This window comes from Thamnophis elegans, chromosome 1 (assembly GCF_009769535.1).
Source record: "Thamnophis elegans isolate rThaEle1 chromosome 1, rThaEle1.pri, whole genome shotgun sequence".
NCBI lineage: Eukaryota > Metazoa > Chordata > Lepidosauria > Squamata > Colubridae > Thamnophis > Thamnophis elegans.
This window is the reverse complement of record NC_045541.1, coordinates 157,691,737-157,708,060: the sequence shown is the minus strand read 5'-3', so window position 1 is coordinate 157,708,060 and position 16,324 is coordinate 157,691,737. Positions and strand designations below refer to the sequence as shown.

At 40.8% G+C, this 16,324-nt stretch overlaps 1 protein-coding gene across 2 annotated transcripts in view; it reads left to right on the top strand.

The window, feature by feature from the left end:
- Positions 1-16,324, top strand: part of SAMD4A (sterile alpha motif domain containing 4A) — a 160,055-nt gene that overhangs the window by 65,134 nt on the left and 78,597 nt on the right. The window lies entirely within an intron of this gene.

The window sequence follows — 16,324 nt, the reverse complement described above, 5'->3', positions numbered from 1 at the left end:
CAAATAAAACAATTTTGAGTTCTCTCTTCTTTTGGGGAGGGGAATTTTGAATGAAGTTATTCACTCTGTACATTTTTTTTTATTTTACCAAAAAAGTTCCTTCCCTGACCTAAAGACATAGTTTGGACCTCTACACTGATGTAATTCCTGTATTAATCCCCGGAACTCTGAGCATAGCCATAACAAGATACAAGTGAACTGAAATGCCTGATTGCCTGTCTACTAGGGCTGCAAGCTCTCAAATTCTTTTTTTTTTTTTTAATCAAAAAAAATTGGCTCTTCAACATATTTGGGATGGAAATACAGCTGGGAAAGGAGACCGGGTGGAATTTGGGATATTCTTTGTGAACGTCCCGTCCAAGAAGTTAGCTTGTTTCTCTTTTTTTCCTTTTCTAAAATTTCCACTTGGCCATGGTTTGCGGAGCCAATAGCATTCCAGCTGGCAGAGTTTCTTTCCAGTTTGGCTGAAACAAACGGCGATTTCATCCTGATTGTCCCTCCTCCTCCCTCCTGTTTTTTTCTCTCTCTCTCTGCTAATGTGGAAGTCATCATGACTTTACGTCATATGGCAGTGAACCCAGGGACATTTTATGGCCTTGTGAGTCATCATTACTTTTCCAGAGCCTGTGTCATTAGCTTGGAATTTGTATTTGAAACTTTCTCCACACTTCATTTACTCTAGATTTTTTTTGGCAAGGCTTTCTGCTTTGGTGTTTGTCGCTTAATATGGTCTTCCTGGCCCTATTTTCACATAACTTTTCAAACCCCCCCCTCTCCCAATGATACTGGGGACAAATCCAGGTTGTAATGTTCACAATTATCCTACTCTTCTCCAGTTCTTTGCCATTAATAAAAACATATCAGGTGCAGTGTTGGGATTCAAATATTTTTACTACTGGTTCTGTGGGCTTGGCTTGGTGGGCGTGGCAGGGGAAGGATACTGCAAAATCTCCATTCCCTCGCCACCCCACTAATCTGCTTTCCAGCTCCGTTCTCCTGTTCAGGGAAACAAAAGAAAATCAGCTGGGAGACAGCGGGGTCAGGGCCAAACTATTTTCTGGTTCTCCGAACTACTCAAAATTTCTGCTACCGGTTCTCCAGAACCTTCAGAACTGGCTGAATATCACCTCTGTTGGTTTGTCAAGACACAAGAGCACCCATTCCACAGTCCTTCACTGAATTTGCGAGTACAAGAATCAGAAAGTACAAAGAGTACAAAGGATAGCAATAGCAGTTAGACTTATATACCGCTTCATAGGGCTTTCAGCCCCCTCTAAGCGGTTTACAGAGTCAGCATATTACCCCCAACAATCCGGGTCCTCATGTGGAGGACTGGAAGGTTAGCTTTTGAACAGGAGGAAGCAAAACTAGCATTTCTGCAAAGGATTTAATATGTTTAGCTCTTTAAAATAATCTGATTTGAATCCCTGTGTGGTTCACTTATGCTGACTGAGCATTGGGGGGGGGGTCCTAACACATCAGGAGGACACCAGGTTGGGGAAGGCCGGTCTCTGCCTCTCTAAAAATGCAAAAAGAGCTTATATTCTATATATATCCTACAGCATCTCTTAGCTGGCATATTTTTAATGCTCACATTGCTTAATAGCTGCCAAATTGAAATGGTGGAATAATCTCTGCCCGTTTTTCTGGGTGAGAACAAATTAGGAGGGGTCCTTGCCCTGGCTATCTTTAACACTTGTCATTTGCTGCCCAAGAAGGAGGCATCTTCTAACTAAACTTGGATATCTCAAAAAATCTTGTACCTTACGATTAATTATAAGATTAGTTTTCCCATATATAAGATAAGATATGACCTATCACTTTGTTGTTTTATGTGTGTACATTGAGTGCTTCTTTGTCTGTGCAGTCACACATGGCCAATAAAGAATTCTATTTCTAAATTCCTAATTCTGCTCTTCTCTGCTCTGCTCTGCTCTACCCTCATTGGAGCAGTCCTGGTTAGTATTTACAGAAGGTGACGAAGAAATCCCAGGACTGGAGGCTAGATGGGAAAAGCAGAAAATACCCTGGAATGCAATGGAAAGCCACTGGTTTATTGTTGCAGAGAAGGCTGTATGGATCTTGTACATCAGAACTCTCAAACTCACAACCAAGGGCCAGATGCATCACGTGCTGGTCATGCCCGGTTTAGCAAAGTCAAAAAAAGTTGCGATACGTCACGTGATGACACGGTGATGGTGCAATTTTGATATCCCTGTTGTATATGGATTCACCAGAAATCAACTAGAAGGAGTCTTTTGCTTACATGCCTTTTCCCAAAGTATCCTGAAGTTTTGATCATAGAATGTGGTAGCATACTCATAATGTGAAGGGAAGGATGGCAATCCAAGAAGACATAATCTTACTCAATAGAGGCTTGTGGTGGTAGATAATGGTTACTTTCTCAATTACTTTCTCTGGGAAAAATTGATTGGGACTTTTGCCCTATTCCTGGAACTCTGTTCAGAAATTCTCTACTATGCATAACCCTAACATTGCATGCCACCCAGAAATTCTCTACTATGCATAACCTAACATTGCATGCCACCCAGAATCAGTTGCTTCTGCATTCTATTCTGGTACGGCATGATATCTTGATGGAAATACTAGCTATGACAACCTAGTTTCCTGGGAAATAGATTGCACAGCCTCACATATCTTCTTATAGCATAGACGTTTTCCTCCTCTCCTGCATGTTGTAAGCAATTGTCCCATTTTTCAAACGGCTGTTATTTTAACCATCTTCCAGGATTCTCCAGTTAGAATTCAGCCTGTTACTTAGTTTGTTTTGAAGCAGGGGGGTCAAACTCAAGGACTGGGGACCGGATCTGGCCCACGGGTGCTTAGATTTGGCCTATGGGGCCGCCCTGGAAACAGCAACGGACCAGCCCGCAGTGCCTCTGCCAGTGAAAGTGGAGCCCTCCCAAGCTCCGTTTTCACTGGCAGAGGATTGCAGGAGGCTGTTGCAGATAAAAATGGAGCTCAGAAGCTTGGGCTACCACAGGCACCCCTCACAGGAGTGATGTCGAGCTTACCATGCCCACCTTGGCCATCCCCCCTCAGGTCAAACACAATGCTGTTTTGGCCCTCAATGAAATCGAGTTTGACACCCCTGTTTTAAAGATTTGGAAGGAGAGCATCTCAAGGAGTAAGTGGAAAGAAGTATCACGATGTCACAAGGACAAGCCAGTCTTAAAGGCTTTCTTCTAAGTTTGTTGCAACATGAGAGATTACAGACCTAACTAAGAAAGGAAAGGGGGTATGTGAAAGTGTGTATTTAATGGTGTCCTTGGACCAATTGGTTTGTGTATGTGAGTGTTATTGGATGCCTCCTGGACTTCACCAAGACATGAAGATTCTGTGAGCAGACATTGTGGATTTTCTTCCTCCAAGGAGAAAGCTTAGAAACCTCTCACAACATAATTAAGTTGGCAATGTGAAAGAAGCGTATTATGAGCATCCAAAATATTTTTTTTTAAAAACCCACCCTAAATGGAAAGAAAACCCTTGAAGCTTGTGTTCTGCCTGGTGGGGGTGGAGAAAGGCCAAGTGAAGCTGCAATCTAATTTTGGACTGGTGTTATTACAGGTCACAGAGTCGTTTCGCCGGCCAGTCACAAGCAGAAATTCCAAAAGGACAGGTCACATGGTGGCACAGTGCGCTGAGGAGGCTTACGCGAGTGACGATTTATTTTTTAATTTGGCCTAGAGCCCTACATTACTTTGTGTCTTCCTTACAAAGCAAAACAAAGCAGTGACTCTAGCTTTCCCTTTCCTTTTACACCACCCCCACCCTGTGGCATTGCCCAGTAATCTGGACCGATGTGTGGCAGTATAGGTTGAGCCATGCTGTTTCACTTGTATTATTTTTGTATTGAAAAATCTCATCAGCAGTGAGCAGCTTATGTCCTGGGGTGGGGTTGGGGGCAGAGAATTAGACCACACAGTCCTCATCTATCTTTTATTTCCAGTGCGACTCCCTACAATCTCCCTGCTCTTCCTGGCTGCTTCTGTTTTCATATACATTGTGCCAAAGACCGATAATTATGTTGTCTAAATTGCGGCCACGGAGGATACAGACAAAATCCTAGGTGCTTGGAGTCTTAAAGGCAGAATGCTGATGCCTGGAAACCTGAACTATTTATACATTTTTGAAGATAATTGTCTTATTCTAGAAGTGCACCATATTTTCAGACAAGGGCTAGACTTCATTCTTTGTATGCTGTGCCAGTACCTGTATCTAAATATGGACAGAAGCTGAATTTAAAGTGCATAGCATGCATTAAATAATATAAATATGTGTCTCCGGATGTTTAATAATTCCCTTTTCTTTGACATTAAAATTACTGTTTGGTGCCAACCTGTCAAATCGCTCCAACGACGAGGATCACTTAATGAGACAACCTCAAGTTATGGATTCCTTCTTTTACAGAGCCAGGTTATTGATCCTTCTACACAAGTGTTTTCTAGTCTTCTGGCAGTTGATGCTGCTCCAACTGCTTTAATTTCTGCAAAATGAGTGAATTGAATTGAATTGAATTTATTGCATTTATATGCCGCCCTTTTCCCCGAAGGGGACTCAGGGCGGCTCACAATCCAAGTCAGGGAAGGGGGTACAGATAAGGGATAAAAAAGACGAACAGAACAATACACAATTTAAAAGCACACAACAACCATACCATTCGGGGGGGGGGGGGCAAAAGCACTTTAGCCCCAGGCCTGTCGGAACAGCCAGGTTTTAAGGGCTTTGTGGAAGGCCTGGAGGGTGGTGAGGGTTCGAATCTCCACGGGGAGCTCGTTCCAGAGGGTCGGAGCAGCCACAGAGAAGGCTCTCCTCCGGGTAGTCGCCAGTCGGCATTGGCCGGCGGATAGAATTCGGAGGAGGCCTAATCTGTGGGATCTGATCGGTCTATTGGAGGTAATTGGCAGCAGGCGGTCTCTCAAGTACCCAGGTCCAATACCATGAAGGGCTTTATAAGTGACGACTAGCGCCTTGAAGCGTATCCGAAGACCGATAGGCAGCCAGTGCAGCTCGCGGAGGATAGGTGTTACATGGGTGAACCGAGGTGCACCCACGATCGCTCGCGCGGCTGCATTCTGGACAAGCTGAAGTCTCCAAATGCTCTCCAAGGGCTGCCCCATGTAGAGCACATTGCAGTAGTCCAGTCTAGAGGTCACAAGGGCACGTGTCCAATATAATGTATATGAGATGCCTCAGCCCACTTGGAGGGAGTGGGATGAAGGCGTGCTGCATCTTTGTCTGATGTCTTGGTGGTTTGCAATACCATCAAATGATCATAGACTCCTAGAATCTCTGTTTGCATTGGGAATGAGAGGTATGTTTTTGCACTGGTTCTCATTCCTTTATATCTATTCCAGTTGGAGTGGAAAAGTCTAGTCCATGTTTTGTGGCGTGTCTCAAAGCTTGATGTACACCACCTCCTATTTAACATCTACATGAAGATGCTGGATGAGTTTAATCTACAGTATGGGTTGAGATATCAAAAATATGTTGATGATACTTAGCTGTACATCACGAATACCATTGAAATTCTGTTCTGATGTCTGGAGGCTGTGGGGGACTGGATGAGAAACAGCAGCTTCAGCTCAACCTATATGAGTCCTTTACTTTTAGGACTTCCTGCATCTAGTGATTTCCCATCATTAGTGCAGTACACTTCCTCAGAGTGAACTAAGGTACGGTTTGGAAATCCTTCTGGAGTTGCAGTTCCTGGTTAAGAATTAGACACACCTACAGTCAAGGTGATTTTTTGTAAAATTACCATATTTTTTAGACTGTAAGACACAGTGGAGTATAAGACGCAACATGATTTGGAAGAGGTACATTTTTTAAAAAAGTTTTTGCACTCTGCAGGCCTCCCAAACCCTCTACATGCCTTGTTTTGTTTTTTGTTTGTTTGGTTTTTTTGCAAAAAGGGGGGGGCATGCAGGGCTTTGGGAGGCTTGTAGAGTGCTCCTGAGGGTGGGTGGGGGGCAAAAACGAGCAAAAAATGGCCCTCTGCACGTCCATTTTTGCAAAGGGGGAGGGGGTTTTGTAGGCCAAAAATGCTATATTCAGTGTATAAGACGCACCCAGATTTTCACCCTCTTTTCGGGGGGGAAAAGGGGGCATCTTATACGCCAAAAAATATGATACCTGTAATATGCATCCTTTCCTGGACTGGGAGGAACTGCAAAAGCACTCATATTTTTGGTTTCCTCCCGAATGGATTAGTGCAATGTGCTCTACATAGGCTACCCCTTAAAGGATGTCCAGAAGCTGCAATTGGTCCAGACTACAGTGGTACAGGCAATTATGGACGTGCCCTTACTTCATGAGCTGCAGAGAGACTCAAGAAGCTTCTGAATGCAATACAAGGTCCTGGTGCTCACTACTTCATGGGATGGGACCAGGATATTCAATTATTCTTACTTTCGGGATCCCACCAATTAAAGAATACTGAATACTGTGACCTACAGAGTATGCATCTTCTGCCCTGGTGCTGCCCTTTTGGAACACACTACCACCTGAGATTATTGCTGGCTTTCCAGAAAATGCTTTAAGATCTGGTTATTTTCCCAGGCATGGGGATTAGGAAGGTAGTGAAACCTGTGAGATTTTATAATTGTTGTTGAGGAATTATCCTCAGCATCCACGTTTTGCTTTTTATTATATGTTGTTTTTTATCAGTTGTGTTATTTATATTGGTTTTTAAATTATGTTTACCACCTGGAGTTGCCTTGGGAAACAAGCAGCTCTACAAATCTAAATAAACGAAAACTGAAATAAATATATATTATTGAGTATCCCCAGTTTTGCTCACCATAGGGGGTTCTTGCATTATTCTCTGGCGGTCCCTGGGAGAGAAAATCAGCCTTTCTCTCCAGCATAGAGAGATAATCATACCCTTCTCTAAAAGTGAGTTTCTGGTCCCAGCCGTTTCTTCAAGAATTACACCCTTTACCCAAGACTATAGACATGGCCAGCTCATTTTAAAGCCTCAGATAAATCATTCTATTCTTATTGACAACTAATGTTGCATTTCAATTGCTTTTAACACCCTCTAATGTCTTCTATTTGACTGTGGACTAAGAAGGTGTATTTAGTCAGGATATTTGCAGAAGCAGCTGTGCAGAATATATCTCCCAATTTAGAGTTATTTTGTTTGGGTGGAAGCAACCGCTTCTCAAAATATCAAGAGGAGATCTTTTTCATTATCAGCTACCTGGTTCTGTAAAGGCCTACAGTGCCAGACTGAACCTGGCCTTCAGCTTCTGTTTTGTAAATTCTTATTCCAGCAGGGTAAGTTTCACGTTGTAACCACTTCATTAGCCTCAAAATCACACCTGCCTGCCTTCATTAAGGATGCCCATTTTCCCAATGTGTAAGGCCTGCATATGGTGAAATTAGTTTGATGGCTGATTTCCTTTGTCAAACAAATATAGAAACTCAGAAGAGCCATCATTCTTTTCATTTTATGTAGTATGTTTCTTGTTAACCTTCTCCAAATTTGCAAACAGTCACAAAAACTATGCACTTTGGGGAATTGGCTAGCACAGTTAACCACATCCTCCACAGTAGTTGGTACAACAGAAATGATGGCATCCCATTGGGTGCACCACAACAACCACTATAGTTGTCTTCAGTAAAAGATTGTATCATAGTCAATAGCAATAGCACTTAGACTTATATACTGCTTCATAGTGCTTTTACGTCCCTCTCTAAGCAGTTTACAGAGTCAGCCTGTTGCCCCCAACAATCTGGGTCTTCATTTTACCCACCTCGGAAGGATGGAAGGCTGAGTCAACCTTGAGCCTGGTGAGATTCGATCTGCCAAATTGCAGGCAGCCAGTGATCAGCAGAAGTAGCCTGTAGCACTGCACTCTAACCACGGACAACACACGTCTACTGCCTTCTTGGTGCTTGCTGTTCACTGCCTTTCCCATCTCTCTGATGAGATGGGATGCACTGAGGGATAAGAAGATTGTCTTCAAAGAGACAATGCAGTTGGCATCCTTCACAGGTGACTCTTGTCGGTCCACTCGTCTCTGGTGAAAATCTACATAGTAATTTTTCTTGGCCCTGTGACAAAAGTGGTGTGTATTTTGGAAAACAGTGACAGTGCTATCAGATCACCTCTACCTTCCTTGAATTGTATATTAGTGTTTATACTCAGGTGGTGTGACTGGAAGAAGCATTTCAGAGAGGAAATGTTGATGTTGTTCTAGTTGGACCAATATAATTCTCTATTTTGTTGCTTGCCTTTATGGAAGAACACCTAACATCCAATTTATTGGGGGCATTTTCCTTTGGGTGGGTGGGTTGTTGAATTTGTTGTGTTCTGTTTGTTTTTTTTAAAAAATAAACATATTTCAACATTAAAAAAGCAACATATTCCATTCATTACAATGTTTCCGTATCAATGTTACTGATATTAACATATTTATGGGTTGTGTTTTATTTTAAATGGAGTCCCATATCAGTACTGTTGTGACATTATTGTTCTATTCAACACAGGCTCTGAACCCTCGAAGGCATATGTTTGGTTCTTTGCATCTTTCTTAGCTGAAAAACGTATTTAAACGTAGTTAGGATGCAAAAAAAAAGGCAGCATTTCAAAGCTAAGTTGTCAAACAGAAAACCAAGGTGTAATAGATCAGCAATTTATTTCCTAACATCTGAAGCTTTTAAATGCCCTTTTATGACATTGTATTTCTTTTTCTGTGACATATAAGGAAAGTGACTGGCAGAAAGACTTAGTAAATATTTGCTGCTGTGTCATTGTTGAATTTGTGCAGAATTTTTATATATAAAATATTATTTTGCTCTATAATTGCTGCTTATTACAAACTAATGTCTTGTTTACAAACTGCAAAATCATTATGGAGTTTTCTGTGAATGTCTACGCTGAACCTCCTGGCTGACACCTTTATATTCATTATTCATATATATTTTGACTAAATTGTACCAATCTACTGAAGCTACTTAACCACCAACCTTCCTTCTGGAAATATCCAATTCTTTTTGTTTGTTTGAAAATCAATCTCAAATAGCAGGCCGGCAGTCAGCAAAAGTAGCCTGCAGTACTGCATTTTAACCACTGCGCCACCATGGCTCTATGCCGCGGCTCTCTTCTATGCTAGGAATTCAACAAATGGTCTTGATTATTTGTGCCTGACAACTCCCTGGTTTAAAGGTTCTTTTAGAAGTCAAATTTGAAAGGGCAACATAAAAGCTGAGGACTATCTGTAACAGCCTGGTCCCAAAGCCTGAGGGAAGAGCCAGGTCTTCATGCCCTTCTGAACGCTCAGAAAGGTTGAAACTGTATGTATCTCTAGGGAGAAGTTATCAGGTAAGCAAGCGACCAGCCTATTGGAACCAAGCCAATCTAACAAAGTCTTTTCCTGCGTAGGAATAATGAGAATCCAAAAATACTGCATAGAAGGAAAATCAGCTCACAGATACAGAATCCTACAAGCTATTCTTATAGAACCCATTATGAGTAAATCTGCTCAATCTCATCAGGCTCTAGGTTGACTCAACCTTCCGTCCTTCCGGGGTGGGTAAAATGAGGATCCAGATTGTTGGGGACAATAGGCTGACGCTTTAAATCCCTTAGAGAGGGCTCTAAAAGCATTATGAAGCAGTATATAAGTCTAAGTGCTATTGCTAAGTGCTATAGAAGAGTTTATTATAGCTACCTTTAATACAAGAATCTTGTCAACTAATGGTCAAAGTTAAATTAGCATTAGATAAAGGTCAACATAATTCACATGGTGGGGAGGTGGACTTAGATCTCTTGTTGCAACATAATAATTCTAAGCTGATAACACTTTTAACCCTGCCTTCCAGCTCAGCTTACTTTTCTCCTACAGGAGCATACATGTCCCAATACTTGTTGGTTCCATGTTAAAGTTGCAATATCAGCAGGAGGGGAAGGTGGCCAGTGTGGTGGGGATAGGGCATCTCGAATAACCCGTTGATACCTCATTAACTTTAAAAGTAAGTTAATTCATGTGTCTGGGATTTCTAGAGGAAGGAAAGATAGATCATTTACCTTCTGTGTAGGTTTTTATTGTTTTGTTTTTATTTATTGGTTTTTTTGATATCTGATCAAATTTATTTGATATTCAGATGTCCAAGTAAACAGTTTTTATTATCTTTGGGGAGGTTGTGTTTATTTTAAGGATGTTTGAACCTTAGACCAGCTCTGGGAAAAGATTATTGTGAATCTCAGCTGAGATGTAGTGAATTGGCCAAAAAATTAGATAGCCCTTGCAAAATTGTACTACTATAACAGTACTCTTAAAGCTGTCTGGAAGTTTTCTTTTGTATAGCCTTCAAGAGACTTTAGATTGCAGTAGTACAACACATGAAAAATATATAAGCAGTAGCAAGTAAGGTTGTGCAAATCACTTGGGGCACAGAGTGGAGTGTCAAAATGAAGTATCTCTGGAAAGTTTTGTACAGCTATTCTGAAGCTCGCCCTTCTGATCATGTGTCCATGTGAACAAAGAGTCATTCAATCTTGAACTGGCCATACCTTGACAATTCCAAGTAGCAGATTCGAAGAGTCCTCTTGGACAAGCTGTCCAGAGAAATATATTTTTACATATGAACAGCCTGTACTTTAGAGGTATTATGGGAATTCCTTCCATGTGCATTTCTAGTTTGGAAGCCTTAAAGGAAAGATTTGGGAATAAACCTTACGTGAATCAAGGAATTCATGATCACAAGAAAGCTGAAGTCACATGATACATTTAACAAGCTCAGTTAATGTTGATGGGGCCATATTTGCCCCACATGATAAACTTGATGCCATTAAATAAGGGTATTACTAACTGTGTCATATGAACCTTTCTTGTTTGTATTGCACAAGGTTGTGCAAACCCAGAAATGGATGAATTTAATAATCAGCTTAAGTATGTGTGAATATAACCCGTATCTAGCAAACTTCACATTTTATGTGTTTAAACAACTTTGCCTTAAATCCTATTTTTTTATGGAATATTTCTGCTTCTTGAGGAGTTTTTTCTCTAAAATTTTCTATCTGGTTTTTATTAGCCATTTCAGGGTTCTTTTAATTTCAGATATGGGTATCAAGCAGCCATAAATACATTTCTCAGAAAGAAAATTGGGGAAGCATTTATAAAAAAAACGCAATATTATAGACGAGAAGCTACACAAATCTTAAGATAGTTTTTTTCTCATTTTATTTCTAACTTAAGGGGAAAACAATTCTGTTTTGCACTGCATGTGTGACTTCTGTTTTACATATAATTTTAAGTCATGGAATAAACTGAAATGGTTGAATTCACATAATATGAAGAGTCTGAACATATTACATAATCTGTGAACGTAGATTATTTTTTAAAAAAAAGCTGATTCAGTACAACAGCAGTGGTGAAAAAAAAACAAAATTTGGAGATTGTTTAGAGGGACCAAGATGATAATGGACCTGGTAGGGAAATGTTTTGAGGAATAAATTAAATCATTGGTTATATTTAGTCTCAAAAAGACAAGACTATAGAGAGACATGATAAGTGTCACAAGGAATTTATGGCTTTCATGTAGAAGACAGGGCAGAAAACAGGATAAGAAAGAGCAGATTTAATTTACAAAGCAATTATTTTGGTTTATACTGAAAAATGTCCTCACTGTAAGAGCTATTCGACAATGAAACAGAGTGCCTTGGGGGATGGTGACCTCATCTTCAGAGACGTTTAAACAGAGGCTGAATGATTACCTGCCAGAGAAGCTATACCAATAGATTTCTGCTGTGGCCAAAGTCTAGGATCGTGATGGCGAACCTATGGCATGCGTGCCAGAGGTGGCATGCAGAGCCCTCTCTCCGGGCACACATGCCATCACCAGCTGCTCTTCTGGTTTCCGGCACATACATGCGTGCTGGCCAGCTGATCTTTATGTGCATTGGAGCACTGGAAGCCCAAAGACCAGCTGGCCAGTATGCATGCATGTGCCTGCCAGCTGATCTTTGTGTTTCTGGCACACAAATGCATGCCAGTTGGTCTTTGGATTTCCAGTTGGGGCATTCGGTGCCAAAAAGTTTCGCCATCACTGGTCTAGGAGATCTCCTCTCATGCCATAATTCTATGATATACCAAACTCTACATCTTAGGCCTTCCAATGTGGTGAACACCATAACTTTAGATCAGGACATATAAAGATATTAGTGACTGGGTGAAGTTATAATGTACACCCTCATTATTTTTTGGCTCCACTTACTAATGACCTCTCATTGTGTTTGGTTGCTGTTGTTAGTTGCAAAGTCATGTCCGATGCATCGCGACCCCATGGACAACATTCCTCCAGGCCCTCCTATCCTCTACCATCCTCTGGAGTCTATTTAAGCTCACACCTACTACTTCAGTGACTCCATCCAGCTACCTCATTCTCTGTCATCCCTTTCTTTTTTTGCCCTAAATCTTTCCCAGCATTAGGCTCTTCTCCAGTGAGTCCTTCCTTCCCAACAGGCGTTTGGTAGTTAAAGTGAAAATTATTTTAGATATCTTACAAAAATGAATAATTAGCAATAATAAAATTCAGTCACCAATTTAAATTACAAAATCCAACAACAGGAGGAGCAAACTATAGGAAGTCAGCTTCAACTTCAAAGATTATAAGCGCTTTATGAAAATGCCAAATTTGTTGCTGATATTAAAATGTAACAGGAGACTGGAAAAGTGACTTGAAAATATGGGACAGTGTTTAAAAATAGGCAGTTTCAAAGTAACGCTGCTCTAATCAGAATAATCATAAAAAGCAGCTAACCATAGTGAGTACCTTGAATTGGATCTGTAGAGAATTGACACTTGGGGCAAATTTTATAACACCGTGTATGCAGCAATGATGGAAAGCCCATTCCCCCATTCACAATGTTCCATTTTTTGACCAACTGGAATTTCTGACTGCTTTACAGCTGCCTTATGAAAACTAGGAGATGGAAAGCATGAACTGGTATCTTAGCAAGCATTGCTAAACAAGATGTCTACCCACTCTTCTAAACATTAGATGGAATTGCCTTCGGTTTAATCCAGAAAAGTATCATGGTCACATACTAAGAGCTGTAACCAGTAATACAAAAAAATTCCTCTTCTCCATAGAAACAATAATTATCTAAAGGTTACCTTTTAATAAAGTTCCTGATTAGCCACAAAATGTTCTTCTTTCTCTCTCAGCTAGTTGTGATTTGTATAAATGTCCATCTTTGAAACATAAGCTGCCTTAGTGGGTTTGAGTCAGAAGTGGGTTGCTCCCGGTTAGGCCTGGTTCGGCCGATCCAGTGGTGAAATTCAGGCCTGGATCGCAGAACTGGCAGCAACCCAGGCCTGCCACACCCCCAAACTGGTTCCCTCCCCGCCGCTGGGCTGCTGCCATTTTGATTTTTAGTGATTATGCGTGTGCAGTTCACTGTAAATTGTTCTGCGCATGCGTGAACAGCACACACACAGCATTGTGCGTGGGTTGCAAACTGGTGGTAAAACCGGCAGCAACCCACCCCTGATTTGAGTCATTTGTTATTTTGGAGGTGGCAGATGACAGAAAGAGGGTTGTGTGGGTTGAGACACTTCAGGCACATATGTGCCAAAGAAATGGAATTTATGTCATACTTCTCTACTTTGCTTCCTTTCTTTAGTAGTGACTTATCTTTCAGGAAACCTCCACTTAATGTAGAATCACTAGCAAAGGCATATGGCTGTCTGCCTCTGACCCACATTTGGCAGCATCTGATTTCAAAACATGGGTGGATATCATCCTTGACAATACAATATTTCATATTTGCAATGGAGAATGAACAGACAGAGAGGGCTCACTCAACATAGCAGCTAAAATCATGAATGGCCCTCAGAAAGCAGAAATGGAAATTTGCTTGGATTCCCAACATATTTACCAGATCACACAAGGTTAATTTAAAGCATTAAAGGAAAAGATGGTTGAGTCAAACTTTTGCCCTTCTTCGGGGTTTTTAAGACATAAGAGTAAATATTATTCAGTGGAATTCTAAACAGTAAGACATTCCAGTTTGGGTTGCTGCCTTCACTGTCAAAACACCTTGGTCCATAACAGAATTTTTTATGTTTTAGAATGATGCATTTTACAATAATTAAATATATTTTGCTACTTTAGATATATACCATGATATCTTGCTTATCTAATGAACAACTTCCCAGAAGTTCAGTATTAATGGCAAGCTATATCAGGCTATATTAATTGTTAACCAACAATTAATTATACATTTTTAAAAATCAAATTCATTTCCAGATACGATTTCCTGTCTGGAACTCCCCATAGGGCTATCTTTAGATAGAAAAGCGGCCTCAAGGTGTTTGAGTATGATACTAGAATATGATTGTTTTTAAACAATCTTTGTATAAATGCAGATGAAAAGATTTACAAATCCCCACAATGGAAGAATGGATGGTGAAATTAATAGAACTCACTGAGATGGTGACGTTAACTGCTTTGGTTAAAGAAAAGAGTTTGTGTAACCTTGTTTCTTTGTGGAAAACACTTTTGGACTTTTTTGCTAGCAGCTGAAAGAACTGCTGAGATTTGAGATACAGAATTATTCTGTGATACTGAGTTTTGCATCTAAAATGTAATGTATCTTAAATTTGTAAGAATTGAAGAAAATTGGAAGGTACTCTTTTTTCTATTTCCTTTCTTGTTTCCTTATGCCTTTGCACCTCCCTTTCCCTATTTTTCCTTCTTAATTCTTTTTTGTTTTTTATATCTTACATGTTTTAGAAATCTAATAAAGAAATGTAATTAAAAAATTAAAAACTATAATTAAAAACTGTATAAATGTGCATTTTAATAAGGTAATGAGTATCATATGATTGAGGTTTTATTTTTCCATTAAACACATTTTTGCATTTTAAATTAATCTTTTCTTTTTCTTCTTCTCTCTCTTCTCTTGTTAAATTACACAATTTAACTGTCATGCATTCCTGGCACCTGAACTCAGAAACCACTTATATAATGCCCAGTTGGGCCTGATCTTTTCCCCCATAGAACTATGAGCCTTCTCAAGGTTAATGGATAACGGCATGCATAGCCATTTTTGCCAAGCTGGTAGGTGCCAAAAGAGATACCCCTCTGTCATTTGCACAAACAATGTACGTTGTCCAGATATGGGGCCTCCCACATATCTAGTGCCAACACATCTGGATTTCCCAGGCAACAGGACTGGACAAGACAGATTTGCAATGTGATGTGAAGTTACATGTTTTTGTCCCCTGCTGTGAGATGTTTACCTTGCAGCAAGATAAAGACATATATACTGTAGCAATGTGTTCTGTAGCTGGATTATAAAATGATCATTTCCTATTCTTTGCATGTGACCAAGCACACAGCTTTCCCTCCATACAGTAACTTCCATGACCCCTAGCTCGCATGATTGGAAAAATGCCTACAAATGATCAGTTTCACAAATAACAATATGAGCCTGTCTGGATCAAGAAGGGAAAGTTAACCATTTTGGTGGCTTGGTTTCATTTTTGGATATGTTTATAAGAGGACGCTACTCAGAGAAGTTGAATCCTAAGTAGGGTTATGATTCTAGTTACAAATTGGTTTGAATGATATGTATTTGCGCTAGCCTATCTGAAACAATGGTGGACATTTCTTCACTTGCAAGAACAAATGTACTATATTTTTCAGAGTATAAGACACACCCTTTTCCCTCAAAAAAGAGGCTAAAAATCTGGGTGCATCTTATACACTGAATACAGCATTTTTTGCCTCCTGAAACCCCGCCCCCTTCACCAAAATGACCTTGCATAGCCTTTAGGAGCCTTGCAGAATGTTCCTGGGGGCTGGGGAGGGCAGAAATGAATGAAAAATGGACCGTTTTTAGCTCAATTTTGCCCCCCCCCGCCCCAGGAGCACTCTATAAGCCTCCTAAAGGCTATGCATGCCCTTTTTGTCAAAAAAAGGGCTGTTTTTGCAAAAATGGACCATTTTTTGCTAGATTGGGGGGCATTCTCCAGGAGCACTCTACAGGTCTCCTAAAGGCTGCTGTGTTTCCCTGAAAATATGACCTGTCCTGAAACTAAGGCCTTGCCACATTTTTCCTGTGGGCAAAAATATAAGCCCCCCCTGAAAATAAGCCCCTTCAACAACCCCCTCCAGCCAGGCAGAGCACTGCTCACTGACCTAGCGGTATCCCAAAGGCGCAAAGCCATGGGAGCCGGGGGGAAAAGGCACTCAAGTTGCTTGGCGCCTTCAGAATACCGCTAGGTTGGGGATTGGCGTTCTGCCTGGCTGGAGGGGGGAGTTGCCGGGAGGCTGCTCCTTGTGA